Source organism: Hemicordylus capensis, chromosome 5 (genome assembly GCF_027244095.1).
Source record: "Hemicordylus capensis ecotype Gifberg chromosome 5, rHemCap1.1.pri, whole genome shotgun sequence".
Lineage (NCBI taxonomy): Eukaryota > Metazoa > Chordata > Lepidosauria > Squamata > Cordylidae > Hemicordylus > Hemicordylus capensis.
The window spans coordinates 78,521,108-78,535,144 of NC_069661.1; the positions used below are offsets into that span (position 1 = coordinate 78,521,108).

At 50.1% G+C, this 14,037-nt stretch overlaps 2 long non-coding RNA genes across 2 annotated transcripts; one reads left to right on the plus strand and one right to left on the minus strand.

Moving 5' to 3' along the window:
• Window positions 1-203: 203 nt before the first annotated feature.
• LOC128326372 (uncharacterized) lies at window positions 204-7,320 on the minus strand. The gene is made up of 3 exons (XR_008308005.1): window positions 6,887-7,320; window positions 5,723-5,880; window positions 204-3,922 (listed from the first exon to the last, which is right to left on the minus strand). It is a non-coding gene; the product is annotated as an uncharacterized LOC128326372 (long non-coding RNA).
• Window positions 5,729-13,545, plus strand: LOC128326378 (uncharacterized). The gene is made up of 3 exons (XR_008308016.1): window positions 5,729-8,602; window positions 11,145-11,255; window positions 12,720-13,545. It is a non-coding gene; the product is annotated as an uncharacterized LOC128326378 (long non-coding RNA).
• The last annotated feature ends 492 nt before the right edge of the window (window positions 13,546-14,037 follow it).

A 14,037-nucleotide genomic window follows, 5' to 3' on the forward strand; every position in this document is an offset into this window, starting at 1 on the left:
GAAGGGTAGGGCTGGCTCCCAGAGTGCTGCTCGGACAGAATGAGCAATCCTGCTTCTCTTGGATTTGTGGTTCCTGCCTCTTTGCAAAGCTTGTCCTTGTGGCTCTAGATCCTACTCAGGGCTACTTGTGAACATCTTGCAAGAATTCTGTCATGAAGTTCCTTGGCACCCATAGCCCCAAATAAATGACATGACACAGAAAATGGGTTAAAACTAGGGCGATAACTTTATTAACTTAGTTTCAATAAAAAGATGCAGTGTAGTCAAGCCACAGTGCAGCTGCCACCCCTAGGGTGCAGCACCGTATCCCCTCCTCTGACCTGTCATCATGGTGCTGGTGACCATGGGGCTACTCTATTTAAAGGCACCGCTCCTAACATGGGCCAGATCAAAAACCCCTTCCAGTGCAACAGTGCGGAGTAGGCAAAAAACCAGCCACCTCCAGGCCAATCTGGGTGGATGGGAAAAATTCCTACTCGGCCCCAAAAGGCAGCCAGCTAATCCCACACTGTCGCCCGGGGGTGTGTGTGAGCAGATGCCAAGGTCTTCCTGCAGAGGTTGGGGGTTGCTTTTATTAGCATGCCCTCATCCCCCTGGATGGCCCTATGGACCAAGGATAAGGGATGTGCTCAAATCATTTCAGCACCTCGTTAGAGGGACACCAAAACGATTCATCCGGTTCAGACATGCCGATCCAGGAACAGCCCTACTGAGGATGCAGTCACAGCATGGTCCACTGTGTTTTCCAGGCTTGTTTCTTATACCTTGCCAGGAATGGATGCAAAACCAGCACCCGCCACACTGCATGCAGTGCTAGGAGAAGGTGTAGTCTTGCACCCAGGCTCAGAATCAAGAGATGGGGCAGCGGAAAGGGTTGCAAACTCAGGCCACAACTTTAGAAACTAGTTTGAAAGGGGTTCTGTGAACTAAGGTGTGGCTTTCACTCCTGGGGTGAAGCTTTGTGGTGCAACAATGCCTCCCTGATAAGAAGGGGGTGATTTTTGCCTCAGAGGTGAAGGCAAAAATCCTCTGTATGGAGAACTATCCTCCCTTCCACACAGAAGAAACCTTTGGTGGTGGTGGGTCTTCTCCCAACACCTTGAATGACTTGAGGCTTTGGGGGACCTAGCCATAAAGGGAGTGGGAATCTGGTGTGGGCTTGCTCTCCTCAACCTCTTCCTGCCTTGTCTAGGGCCCACAATTCCATCCACCCCGAGGGGAGATTTGTCACAGTGTTGAGGTGTATTGACCTGGCTGAGGTTGCCCTCAGCGTTTGCCTCAATGACAATGCCATGAGGGATTCTGGGAAGGGCTTCTTTGCTGCTAGGATGGAGAAAGAAGAAAAAGATAACAAGTGTGAGCTTCAGATTGGCAGCTGCTACGACTTAATTCTGGGAAGGGCTTCTTTGCTGCTAGGATGGAGAAAGAAGAAAAAGATAACAAGTGTGAGCTTCAGATTGGCAGACCTGCTACGACTTAATTGTCATTTTCTCAATGACCCTCAGTTTCAACTCCCTTGGTTTCATGCTGATGTCTTTATCCAGCCCCCTACCAAAGAGCTGCTGCCCAAAATGTGTTGGGTTTTCTTCATAAACACATTGGGTTCTGCACCAGCAGACTATATTAATTATTGCAGGGGTGGCCAAACTTTAGCTGTTGTTGGGCTACAACTCCCATCAACCCCGCTGCTGTTGGAGGCACTAGGGTTTGTCTTTATCCCTTCTTCCCTTCCCCTCCCCTTCTTTTGCCCGGCAGGTAGTATTTCTGTTTGGAGATTCAGCTGTGTGCTTCCGATAAGAAAACACTCAGACTCACTCAAGCTAGCTCAGCTGCAAGGAGTTAGTTGCGCAGGTCAGCCTGGGCGCTTTCCAGATTAACCCTTACCAAAATGTCACTACAGATCTGCAAAGAGTGCTTTCCTGTTGCCTACGTATTGACATTGCAGCCCCTTCACTGTCAGCAATTTGCCATTCACATTTCCAATGCCTTCTTTTGGTTTTTATGGCTTTGTTACAGTCCTGCAACGTTGTAAAAAGATTGCTGTATTTTTCTATCTTAGGGCATTTGGGGCAAACTGGAAAATACTTCTCCCCCTGCTGGTGGACTTGCACCACACCCTTTCATTATGTTGTCAATTCAATTCCGCCAGGCTGAAGCATTTTACGGCGGTTGAAACTGTAATCTGGAAAGTGTCCGGCAGTGGAAAGGTGTTTGTGCTGTCACTGGATGGGGTGCTTTATTTTCCCAGAAACTCGGGGGAAGCCCCACTTTGGAATTAATAACTGGGATCTACTGAAATTAATTACAAGAATGCACTCCTCCCTGCTAGGAATCCGATGGGCTGCACACCACCCCGGGGTGTCTTAACAAAGAGCAGTTTGGATATAAAAGATAGAAACATTTTAAAGATATGTGAAATAAAAGGCTTACCATCAGCTTCACCCCCCGCCACACACCTTATATATAAATGGAAGCAGAGGAGGGCAGCACACCAGTGTCCCATGGAGTCCAGTAGGGCTGCCCCACCTCCACTGCCCCACTCTCCTCCCAAGCTCCCCACCCATCCTGGCTTGGTCCAACTCTTGTCTTCTCCAGCCCTCCACAGAATTGGAACTTGGATGCAGCCAATCCCTTCTGCATAGCCCCTTTGCTCCCCAGACACACCCACATCCAAGACTTCTGAGGATCCATCCCCAAATTGGGTTCACCATGTCTTTGCACCCAAATTGGGAAATACGGGGAAAGGAAAGGAGCAATTCAAAAACAAAAATACAAAACCAGTAACTGATACTGACTATAACCTTGGTTCAGCCGTGAGGTGGGTCCTTGGGTAAGACAGCGTTAATTTCAACAGCATTTTCCACTCCTGGGTCACCGACTGCATATGTTCCATCTAGAGCTGCCCCATCCTCCTGGGAGTCTGCATTTCCCTTGCCTTTACTGGCTGTAGTAACTTCTGCAGGAGTTCTCGTTTCTTGGCCAGCATTTTAATCCCTACCCTGAGGAAAATCATGGGGGGGGGGCAGGACTGAATTGTGGCCATTGCAGAAGGGGGGTGCGGGAGTGTAGAAGGGAGCCATCTGCAGAAGGATGTGTGGGAGTGTCCCAGGGCTGGCTGCAGAAGGGAGGGGTGCGGGAGTGTCCTGGGGCTGGCTGCAGAAGGAGGTGTGTGGGAGTGACACGGGGCAGCTGCAGAAGGAGGATATAGGACAGTCCTGGTTCGGGGTGCAGAAGGGGGGTGGAGGAGTATCCTGGGGATGGCTGCAGAAGGGGGGTGCGGGACAGTCCCGGGGCCGGCTGCAGAAGGGGGGTGCGGGACAGTCCCGGGGCCGGCTGCAGAAGGGGGGTGCGGGACAGTCCCGGGGCCGGCTGCAGAAGGGGGGTGCGGGACAGTCCCGGGGCCGGCTGCAGAAGGGGGGTGCGGGACAGTCCCGGGGCCGGCTGCAGAAGGGGGGTGCGGGACAGTCCCGGGGCCGGCTGCAGAAGGGGGGTGCGGGACTGTCCCGGGGCCGGCTGCAGAAGGGGGGTGCGGGACTGTCCCGGGGCCGGCTGCAGAAGGGGGGTGCGGGACTGTCCCGGGGCCGGCTGCAGAAGGGGGGTGCGGGACTGTCCCGGGGCCGGCTGCAGAAGGGGGGTGCGGGACTGTCCCGGGGCCGGCTGCAGAAGGGGGGTGCGGGACTGTCCCGGGGCCGGCTGCAGAAGGGGGGTGCGGGACTGTCCCGGGGCTGGCTGCAGAAGGGGGTTATGCGAGTGTCCCGGGGCCGCCGGCAGAAGTGGGGAGGTCCTCCTGAAATACCAAAGTTAGTATATGGACCCTTCTTATTTCTGATCTAGTCCTATTCAATGGTGCCAATTTCATTTGGAAGTGGATAATGGGATTTTTCTCAGGGCAGGGAAGCAGTATATGGCCAGCCTGGTCCTTCTGGCATACGTGAAGGAAAATGACAAAACAGAGAAAGCTTTTGATTACATCTAGGTACTATTTATGAAACAAATCTAAGCAGTTTCTCAGATAAAACCAAAACCAAATAGCAAAATAAAACAGCAAGCAGTTAGGAACCGACTTAGACAATTTAACATATCAGCTGAAATGATGAAGCAGACAAGGACTGCAGTACTTACAGACACTTGGAAAACTCTCCCTCTTTCTAGGACTCTCACTCACCACTGTCAGCACTACATGCGCAGACCTGCTACTTAAATGACTTATTTTCTCAGTGGCTTTCAGTTTTAACTAGGGATGTGCAGAACGACTTGCCCGTTCAATGGTTCCCTGCAAAACGGGGCATTTCAAGCAATACAATCTCGCCACACAGCACCCTACGAAAAGGTGTCTTCTTCTAGATCAACCCAGAACCAACTGGTTTGCTGTTTTGAGTGGCGATTGTGGGTGCCATTTTGGAGGGCTGTTTTAGTGTTTTTCCCTTGCTGGTTGGTTTTCTGGCATTGCCTTCCAACTGTCTTGTGATCTCCTTGTTTCTTGGTTGGCTTCTCATCATACTAAATCAAGTGTTGTCAGGGGCCATTGTGCCCCCAGTGTTTGGGGGCAGGGTGGAGGGAGGGGAAGCCAAAAGCAGGGAGTTTCAAAGCGTATTTAAGGGGCTGCTCGACAGAGAGAGCCACACTCTTTTAGAGGATATCGAAGGAGGGAGCCTGCAGCAGGGCAGAGAGTGGTGGCAGAGAGACTGTGCCAGTGTCTGGCTCACTGTCTTTTTATTTTCCTTGCCAACTGCTTATTTTTCTATTATTTTTAAAATGGTACCAGCAGCCCTAGTGGTAGTGGGTTTAACTGGGTGCTGCTGTGGGTTGAATTCTGCATATTTGTGTCTTTCCTCCACCCTTCTGACTTGTAACAGCCTTCAGTGCCTTTGATAGCTGGGATGCTGAGATTCCACCCCTCCCACTTCCCCTGTGGTGGCCCCAAACTGTGCCTTGCTATCTGCTGCTGTGTGCCTGGGCAGTTTTTGTTTTTGTAGGCTGCGGCTGCCCAACCTGCCAGGCTCTCTCTTTTCCCCAGGTGTCTCCTGGATTGATGGATTGATTTTGCAAGCTTTCTCTTTTAGTCTTTGGGTGGATGGGTGGCCAACTACCCTCCCGGCTAGCTGTTAGATGCCAGTGTCTGCTCTGCCCAAGTGCCACCTGGAGATCCTAGACGGGCAGACTCAAGCAGAAGACGCCGAGTCAGGTGGTCCCCAAACAATCAGACGACAGAATATCTTGAATGGCACCTTTTCCGGCATATCAGGGAAGACAGGAGGCTGCAGCAGGAGGAAGGAAGGGTTCTCTTTCCTTCTCAGAGAAAATGTCTGTCTGTGGTTTTTCTGAGGAAGCCAGAGGTGCACCTAGGTAACGTTGGAGCCAGGACCTAAAGACCTTTGGGGGCTCCCCTCCCCTGCAAATTAAGCATCATCATGCTCCGCCGGGCGACCACTCCATCTGGGACAGACTAAAGGGGATTTGGGGTTCCCAGGGGCTGCGGAGGCCCTGGACTTCGGCCCCAAAGTCCAGGGGTAAGAGCACCTCTGGAGGAAGCTGTAAGGATCCCTCCTTAGCAAGTGTCCGTGTTGGCTTGGTTGCTCCCGAGCCCTCACTGACTGTTCCTGCCCAGTAGGCCTTTCTTCTCTTCTCATCCACCCCACAGCCCAGCTACGCCTTTTCCCTTCTGTTGCCCCATGAGGTTCTCTTTTTCTTCCACCCCCTCCCCTCCCCTCCCCAGACACACCTCTTCTCTTCTTGACTACTACACCTTCTTTCAAAGTCGACTGTTTCCTTGCTGGATCCTGATTTATCTTTACGCATCTTGACCTTACACCAGATAGATCAAAGGAAACACCACTTGTCCCTCAAATCTTTCATGGTCCTGTTCGGGTGCCTCTTTTTCTATGGATATAAGGAAAAAACAGATACATCCAGTTGTGTAAGCAGTTAAGCCACAGTACCCAGGTCTGGGCAATGTGCAGCCTGGCACATGAGCAGGGAAGAGGGACTGTGTGACTTTGTAACTCTTTCCAGTTACACACACGATCCACAAATATGAAAATTTGCTATTTTCAACCCAAAGGGATTCTCAATGTGATTTACATTGCCAAAGGAATGAGAAGAGAGTTCCCAACCCCAAAGGGAATTGGGACATGGACTGTGCGGCAGCACAGCAGAGAGACCAGCAGTAGCCCCAGAAGGATGCTAGGCTGGGTTGATTAGGGGACAGTAGCTCCCATCCTGCTAAATAGAAGAGAGTCACCACTTTACAAAGTGATGCTTTGCTCAGTGGGCAGGAGTGAAGTCCTTGTGTGCCACAAGGATGCCTGAAGAGATTTCCTTGTCCCCAAAGGACAAGCCAGAGGTTGCCAGTTGAAATCCCTGCTGGTATGTTTCCCAGACTATGGAGAACACCTAGATCGGGCAGCAGCGATATAGGAAGATGTTGAAAGGCATCCTCTCATACTGCGCAGGAGATGGCAATGGTCAATCCCTCTGGTATTCTAGCAAAGACCCCACACTTTACCTTTAAAGGACTCACAAGCACGCACACACACACACACACACACACACACACACACGACACCATCAACAGCCAAGGTGCTGAATAGGGACAGTTGCCCCCACCCCCGACCACGAAATATGAGAACTACCCACAAAGGTACCTCTTTGCCCATTCAGCAGTGCTGATTCTGACACAAGGGAGACCCTGGAAGGGCCACTGTGCTGGACTGAATAGGGACAATTGCTCTCCAGGTGCCCAGTAGAAGAGTCTCCAGGTTAAAAGGCATCTCTTGGCCCAGTTAACAGAGGTCGAGCTATTAGCAGATAAAGCGGTTTTTAATAGAAACCCCCTTAGTCTCCTCCAAAGGGAACAGAGGGAGGGCAGGACTCCCTTGAAACTCACCCCTTGATGAAGTGGGCCACAGCACAGAAGAGAAGGCCCTTCCATCATGATTACCACGACTCCCCTGGCAGGATGCTGAAGGTGCCCAGGAGTTGCCCGTTGGGGCCCTTGAAGCCTTTCACTGCATCTGGAAAATAAACCTTCTGCTAACCCTGGCAGAGGAAAGCGGAGAAGAGAGGAAGCAGCCACTCTCCCAGATCCACTCTCCCATTCAAGGCTCGAAACTGCTTCAGAAACAGCAGAAATGGACTCCCAGGAAACTTCTGAGCAGTTGACAGTTAAGAGGACAGTTAGGTGATGTCATAGAGGGTGATGCCAGAAAGAGAACAAAGAGTGTGAAAAAACCCCAGTGAGGCTTGCTTAGAAAGCAGGCAGTTTCCCCAAAGCATTGCGAACCACAAGTTTAAAATCCAAATTAAAAAATATTGTATTGATTTATCATATCTTTATACCACATGGGGCAGTTCACAAGTTAGCCACTTGCACCTCAAACATTTACGCATCTGCCATCTTGAATTGGGATGGATGATATCACAAACTATGCTGGCCAGGTGTCCCTATGTGTCCCTACAACTGTACCCAATTTCTTTCCTATTGGTCCGGAAACACACACACACACACACACACACACACACACACACACACACACACACAGCTGGGTGAGCACATAAGCCTACTGGAATGTAGGCTAAAAAGGGGGAATCTTGCAAGCTATGAACACTAAAAGCTAAACATTTGGTTCTAAAAATATGACAAGTGGCAGATTTTTCATTTGTTCCCAATTTATTTCTTACAAGGTTAATATAGATAGCCAATAGGGATGTCTGATACGATTCAGGTATAGAATGATTTGTACCAGAATCTACCTGTTTCAGGCAATTTGTATACAAAACAAGTCACCCCTCTGCTAGCCCGGCTAAATTCGGGTCCAAAACAAATTGCCCAAAATTCGGAGCTGAATGTTTTGTTGTTTCGGACCTTCATTTTGTGGAGATCTCCGTGCGGTCTCCATTTTGTGCTTTGACGTCATTTTGAATTTCTCACCCTTCCAAGCTTCAGATTGGTGAACAAAAGCATGGACTGATTTGCTGACAATTCCCTCCTGGTTCCAGACTGGCTCTTTTGGCTCCTGCCACTGCTGACTGACCCTGCATTGGCCAGGGGAAGCGTCGAAGAAGGGGCAAGGGTGCTGGGAGTTCAAGGAGGGATTTTTGAATGGATTTAAAGAGGCAGCAGCCACCATTCTGCCTTTCTGCCTTGTGGGAGGAGAAAGAGAGAGAGAGAGCTTTGCTTTCCCTTGACTATTGCCTTGCCTTCCCTTGCCAGCCTGAGCCCAGCCTGCCTTGCCACCCTGCCTGCCTGCCCCTGCTGTGTGCCAGCCTGGAGTGGATTCTCTGCTGCATTGCTTTTTTCTCCCTGCTGCTAATTCAGGAATAGAGAAGAAGAGAGAATTCTTTTTTAACCCCCTTCCTACTTCTGAGAGAATCACTGCCTGCCTGTGCCTGCTTTCTGTGCCAGCCACCAGCCCCAGAGCCCCTGTGGCCACTGGCCACCTGGCCAGCCACCCCTTCCCCCCCAAAAAATTTCCAGGCTTTTGCTTCAGCCCCACCCCTTTCAAATTTGAAGACTGACGAAGGAGAAGAAGATTGAAGAAGAAGAGAGTAGACTCAGCAGAGAGGACAACTGGACGCAACATGGGTGAAGTCCTAGACTTGAGTGAGTACCCTTTTTAAAATCAAGCACACACACACACAGAGACGTACATCTCTGGAATTGTGTGTTCTTTGGGGGTTTTCTGCTTGGAGGTAGGTTTGGGTTGCGATTAAATTTTAAAAGTTGTGTGTTGTTTAGTTTAAAAGGGGGTCCTTTCTGTGGGAGGGATGCCCGTTAGCTAGTACTAGTAGGTGGTTAGAAGCGCAGCATAGCCTCGTGGTTTTAAAAAACAATTCTTTTTCCCCATTCCAATGATTTTATTTTGCATTTTTTAAAAACAGAAGCCTGCCCTCAGCCCTCTTTGCCCATAAGATATTAGTATTAAGATTCTCTAAGCCTTGAACCACCCACACAAGTCCACCAGCAGCCTATATTTGTGTTTATTCTTGGCCCAGCAGCCTACAGGCTCTGAGTGGGCACACACTCTAGCCTCTTCACTGTGCTCATTTACCCCCCACCCCCAACTCAAGCCTTTAAACAAAGAAAGCTTGGAGCTTTCCCAGCCTCCAGCCTCCTCCACACTGTGCCCATTTTGCCCATTTTCAGCTTGCTTCCAGTCCAAGCCCATGTTCTGTGCAGTGCGTCAGCAGCACCACAACCCATTGGCAATGGGTCTGGGGGGTGTTGGAAGTGAAAGACTTTGCGCTGTCTCTTGTCTCAATGACATAGGAGGACAGACTAGTGAGTCAGAGGGTTAGAGGGTCAAGACACTGGTCATCCCTTCTCTACTGCTCTGACACTATCCCTTTGGAATGTAGATTGCTACTCTCAGGGACACTTCCTTCCTTCCAGCCACTTCCTTCCTTCCTCTCTCTCTCTCTCCCCCCTTCCCTTCCTTCTACCTTGCAACATGCAAGCTCCTCTCCCCTGCACCATGTGTGCAGAGATGCAGAATCCATCTGCATCCAGCTAGCTAGCTAGATTAGATATCCCATCTCCTCACTTTCCTATCTAGAATGGAGTTCTCTAATAAATACCACTTATATTGATTTGAAACTATGAACTGGCTCCAAGTTACTTTACTCTTAGCATACACGCATGCCTAACTAAATTCTGTTGTGTTGTGCCTCTGTGCACTCTGCTATAATGAAAAAGGGTTTCTCTTACCAGAGAGAATTCCCGACAAGGGGGTGGGCACACTCCGCTGAAGTCAGCTCAGTCCCTCTTTCTGGCTCTTCTCCCAAATGAGTGTACCCTGCCCTGAGACACTGAGCCCACTTCTGCCCCTTTCCCAATTCTTTCAGAATTTTTTTTTTTTTTTTAGAGTCAAGGTTTTAAAAAGAAGTCCCAAAAGAGAGGGCTGGGAGGGGCGGAAGAGTGCCAGGTAGAGGGAGGGTTGTTGCTGCTGGTCATAGTGGTGGGGAGTCACAGGGGCCTATTCCTCGAGTCACCCCCACCCCTGCTTTGGTGCACAGGCTGGACTTCTCACATCTGTCTGGTCCTACGCCAGGGCCTGTGGCTGGGCAGCAGTTAGCAGGGAGGGCCTCCCCTGCCGGGGAAGAAGTTCTTCCCATGGCAGCTGTGGAGGTGGTGCAGGTGAAGCCAGCTGCCAGTCCAGCTGGATATATCTTGCCACCCTCCCCACTGGTCCCTGTGGCGGGTGGGGGCCCCCAGGTTGCATCTGAGGAGGCCCAGGAGGAAAACCCTGTGTTTCCTGTCCTTGGGACTTCCCAGGCCAGCTCTGAGGGCAGTGGTGGTAGCATGCCCCAGAAGGAACCAGCCGAAGCGCCACCACCCAAGTGGCTCCGTGTCGCAGGAGAGTCCAGCAGCGTGGGATGGGATCACTTTGAGCTTTGCCCTGGTGATCCCAGCCCTGCTGCCTGCACCCACTGCAAGGCACTTGTTAGAAGGGGCAAGGACCCTAAGCACTTCAGCATGTCGGGTCTGCTATTACACCTGTGGCGGTGGCACCCAGGGGTCCAAACCTCTGCTGGCAGCAGCGCTAGGCCAAGTGTCTCCTCTAGCAGCAAGCAGTCAGTAGCTCCTGCTCCTAAGCTGTTAGATGGGATGGATTAGGTTCGAAACTGGCATAAGAAGCCAGGAAGTTCTTTGAGGGCATATGAATGGGTTTTTTTTTAGGGCATATGAAACTGCTTTTCAAATAATTGCAGAAGTGGCTTTCCATGTGGGTGTTGAAGTGGGGAAAATCCACTAGATATCAGTTGAATGAGTGGAGGCCTTTATACCATTGGAGAGAGTTTAAATTCAGAGAAAATTCGGAGAAGAACTTTATTTGTTAATGGCATGTCGGGAGCTCTCTCAATAGAGTCACACCAGAAAAGAAAGCTACAAAGTAAATATGGTAATACTGATGTCATTTGGCAAAACCACCTCAGGAGAGGTAGTTTAGTCCAATCACAGAGCATAGCATCAGGGGCCAATCAGAGAACTAGTTCACAGTTTCATTGAATACAGCAGCATATTAACCGTGTGCAAAAGGAATAACCCCAATATGGTTATCACATTCATGACAGTACTTCCATTTATTGCCAACTTCCGACCTGCACAAGCCAGGACCAGTCAAAACCTGTTTTTCCTTCATCAGTCTCTCCCACCCCCCACTTCTTGAAGTGTTATGGTGCTCGGTGTGGTGTTTGTAGAGAAGGCATGGATTCTGGATTTTGCTGGAAGGAAAATGATTTTTAAAACCCATTTGGTAAGTAGAGAGCGAACCAGGCATTTCTCTGGATTGTGGCCAGTATCTGTAACATTAATATGTCCCTCTGTAACATTAATATTGGGCAAGGATTAAGGGAGTGATCTTAATTTTTTTAAAAAAAATTGTTGCTTGCTTGGACGAACACCCAGACTAAGTGGTGGACACCCAAGGCGGGCAGAGAGTGTTACCCAGCTGTTCAGCAGGCATGGAGTAGGGGGAGGGTGTCCCCATGCATCTTTGCTTCCCATGGTGTCCTCTAAGTTACAGGAAATAGTTCATAGCTGCAGCAAGCATCATTGGAAACCCTGTTATTTTTCTATTGTGTATGTATGCATTTTTGAAATAGGCTGGCAGAGCTGCCCTTCAGACGCATAACCAGGGCAGGGCAGGCAGGGCACGTGCCCTATGTGCCAGCTGACTGGGGGCGCAATGTGCCTGCCATGCCCCACCCCCAAGCAAAACAATTAAAAAAACCCCCCATTCATTCCCAGCGGGCACCGCTGGGCGGGACCGCTGCTGCTCACCACTGCCTCTGCCGAGCTGCAGCCCGCAACCCCCCACCACACACAGGCACAACTCACGAGTTGCGAGATCTCTGGGCGAGTGGCTCCGGTGGGCAGGCACTCTCCCATTGCCTGGTGCCTGGTGGAGAGCATGCATGGCGCCCCCGCACCAGAATCAAGGCAAGCCTGCACGCAGAAGATGACCACGTGGGTAAGAGAGACAGAGAGAGACTAGCAGCTTGCTGTGCTCGGTACGTGCTGTGTCCTCTGTGTAGAAAAGATTAACCTGCTGCTGTGTGGCTGCTTTGAGTCTTCTTCCTCTTCCCCACCTCCCTCCAAGGAGCCCAGGGGGTGTATATGCTCCTCTCCCCCGCCCCATTACTGTTATCGGAACTGCCTTTTGCTGGGTAAGTCAGGGTGTAAAGTGGTGGCTGGCTCTCGGTCAGCTAGTTAACTTTATTGGTGGGAGAAGAGGATTTTCAGCTGCAGTCCGTCCTCCTCCCCCCGCTTCCCGTCCCTTCCGCCCTCCTGCTGCTGCCGCCGCCAGGGAGGCTTTTGTGTTTCTTGGGGCAGCGAGAGAAGGAGAAGCAGGCTGCGGGACTTCTACTTCTGAGTAAACAAGCACCAGCAGGGGCTGCACGGCTGCAACCCTGTGCACATTTACGTGGAGCAACCCTCAGGGCTCAATGGGGCTTGCTTTTGGGTAGAAGTGCTTGGTCGGGCTGCACAAGGAATGGAGAAGTTGGTTGCTCTGTGCTTGCTTGGGTGCCTTGCAGCCTAGGAAAGCAAGTCCAGGCTCCTGCGCAAGCGATGGGAGGGAGGAGGAGGAGGAAGTTTTTATTTTTTATTCTATTTGTCCTTGTGGAGGGGGGAAACCTCTCACCTCCTCCCCCCACATCCTTTTTTGACGGCAACGTTGCTCCTCTCCTTCCCCCACCCTCGTGTTTTTCTTCCTCAGGGAGCCTCCGTCCCATCCCTTCTTCGCTGCTGCTGCTGCTGCTGCTTTCCTAGCTCTTTCTCTGCCTCTCGTCCTGAGGCAGGCACAAGTATATCGGCTGCAAGAAAATGAAGAGCAACCAACTTCTCCATTCCTTGTGCAGCCCGACCAAACACTTCTACTCAAAAGCAAGCCCCATTGAGCCCTGAGGGTTGCTCCAAGTAAATGTGCACAGGGTTGCAGCCGTGCAGCCCCTGCCAAATGCTTGTTTACTCAGAAGAAGAAGCCCCTCTGGATTGAGTGCTTGCTCCCAAGTAAGTGTGTTCAGGCTTTCAGCGTGAGACACAGCAAAGTTTTACTGCTGCCTTCCAAAAGTGTCCCTCTTCCGACTGAGCAAGCGACAAGCAGCACATTTCAGTTTTTAGCCCGTTCCCTGGGGAGCTTTTAAATTCAAAAACCAAAGTGGGTGGGGGGATGCAGAGAGATAATTTTCTCTTTCTCCTTTTGCTAAATGACTTCAATTAACAACGTAGCCGGCTGCTCTGAAACGGGAGACTTGCCATTTCCAGAGAAGCCTGGCAGGCTTTCCCATTTTTAAATGTTAAAAAATAATAATAATAAAAATCTCATTCACTGTGTGAATTCACTTGGCGGGCTGATTTGGTGAATGAAAAGTGGAACTTTTTTGTTAACTAATGAACCACTTTAGACCATCCACGGTTGGTAGATATTGATAATTAAAAGGTTTTATTCTTTAACGTGCATTCTCTCTTTTAGTAAACTTTATATTTGGGACAACAATCCATTAACAATCCTCTCTTGTTTCTTATATCATTTCCTTGTTGCTTTTTCAAAAGTTCCTAGCATTGCTAAACTTGCTTCTTTGCTTGAGGTGGGCAGAAATGCAAATCTCTTTATGCAGATTCTGCAGGTAGAGTCTGAAAGGGCTTAGAGTGGGAAGAGTATCAAAACACAAGAGTGGCTTTTACATTCCCCCCTGCATCTCTGCTAGTACCTGAATGACTAAACTTGCACTGAAGTCTTTGCTCTCTGCTTAGGTATGTTTGTCAGCCACAAGTAAGGAGCATATTTCTAGATAACTCTGCAATTTTGTCATGTGGAAGGTTTCATTTGTCAAGTGCACAATACACCACACTTCTTCTAGGCGCGCTTTCTCTCTTTCTCTCTCTGTGAGATGTGCTTGCAGCACATATGTATAGCTATAAATTATATACAGTAATTGCATTAAAAAAATAAATTCCAAGGTCTCCCCTATCCTCCCTTAAAAAAAACCCCATTACCTCGTGTGTTTTCTTTTTACATCTTTATATTCTTGGAA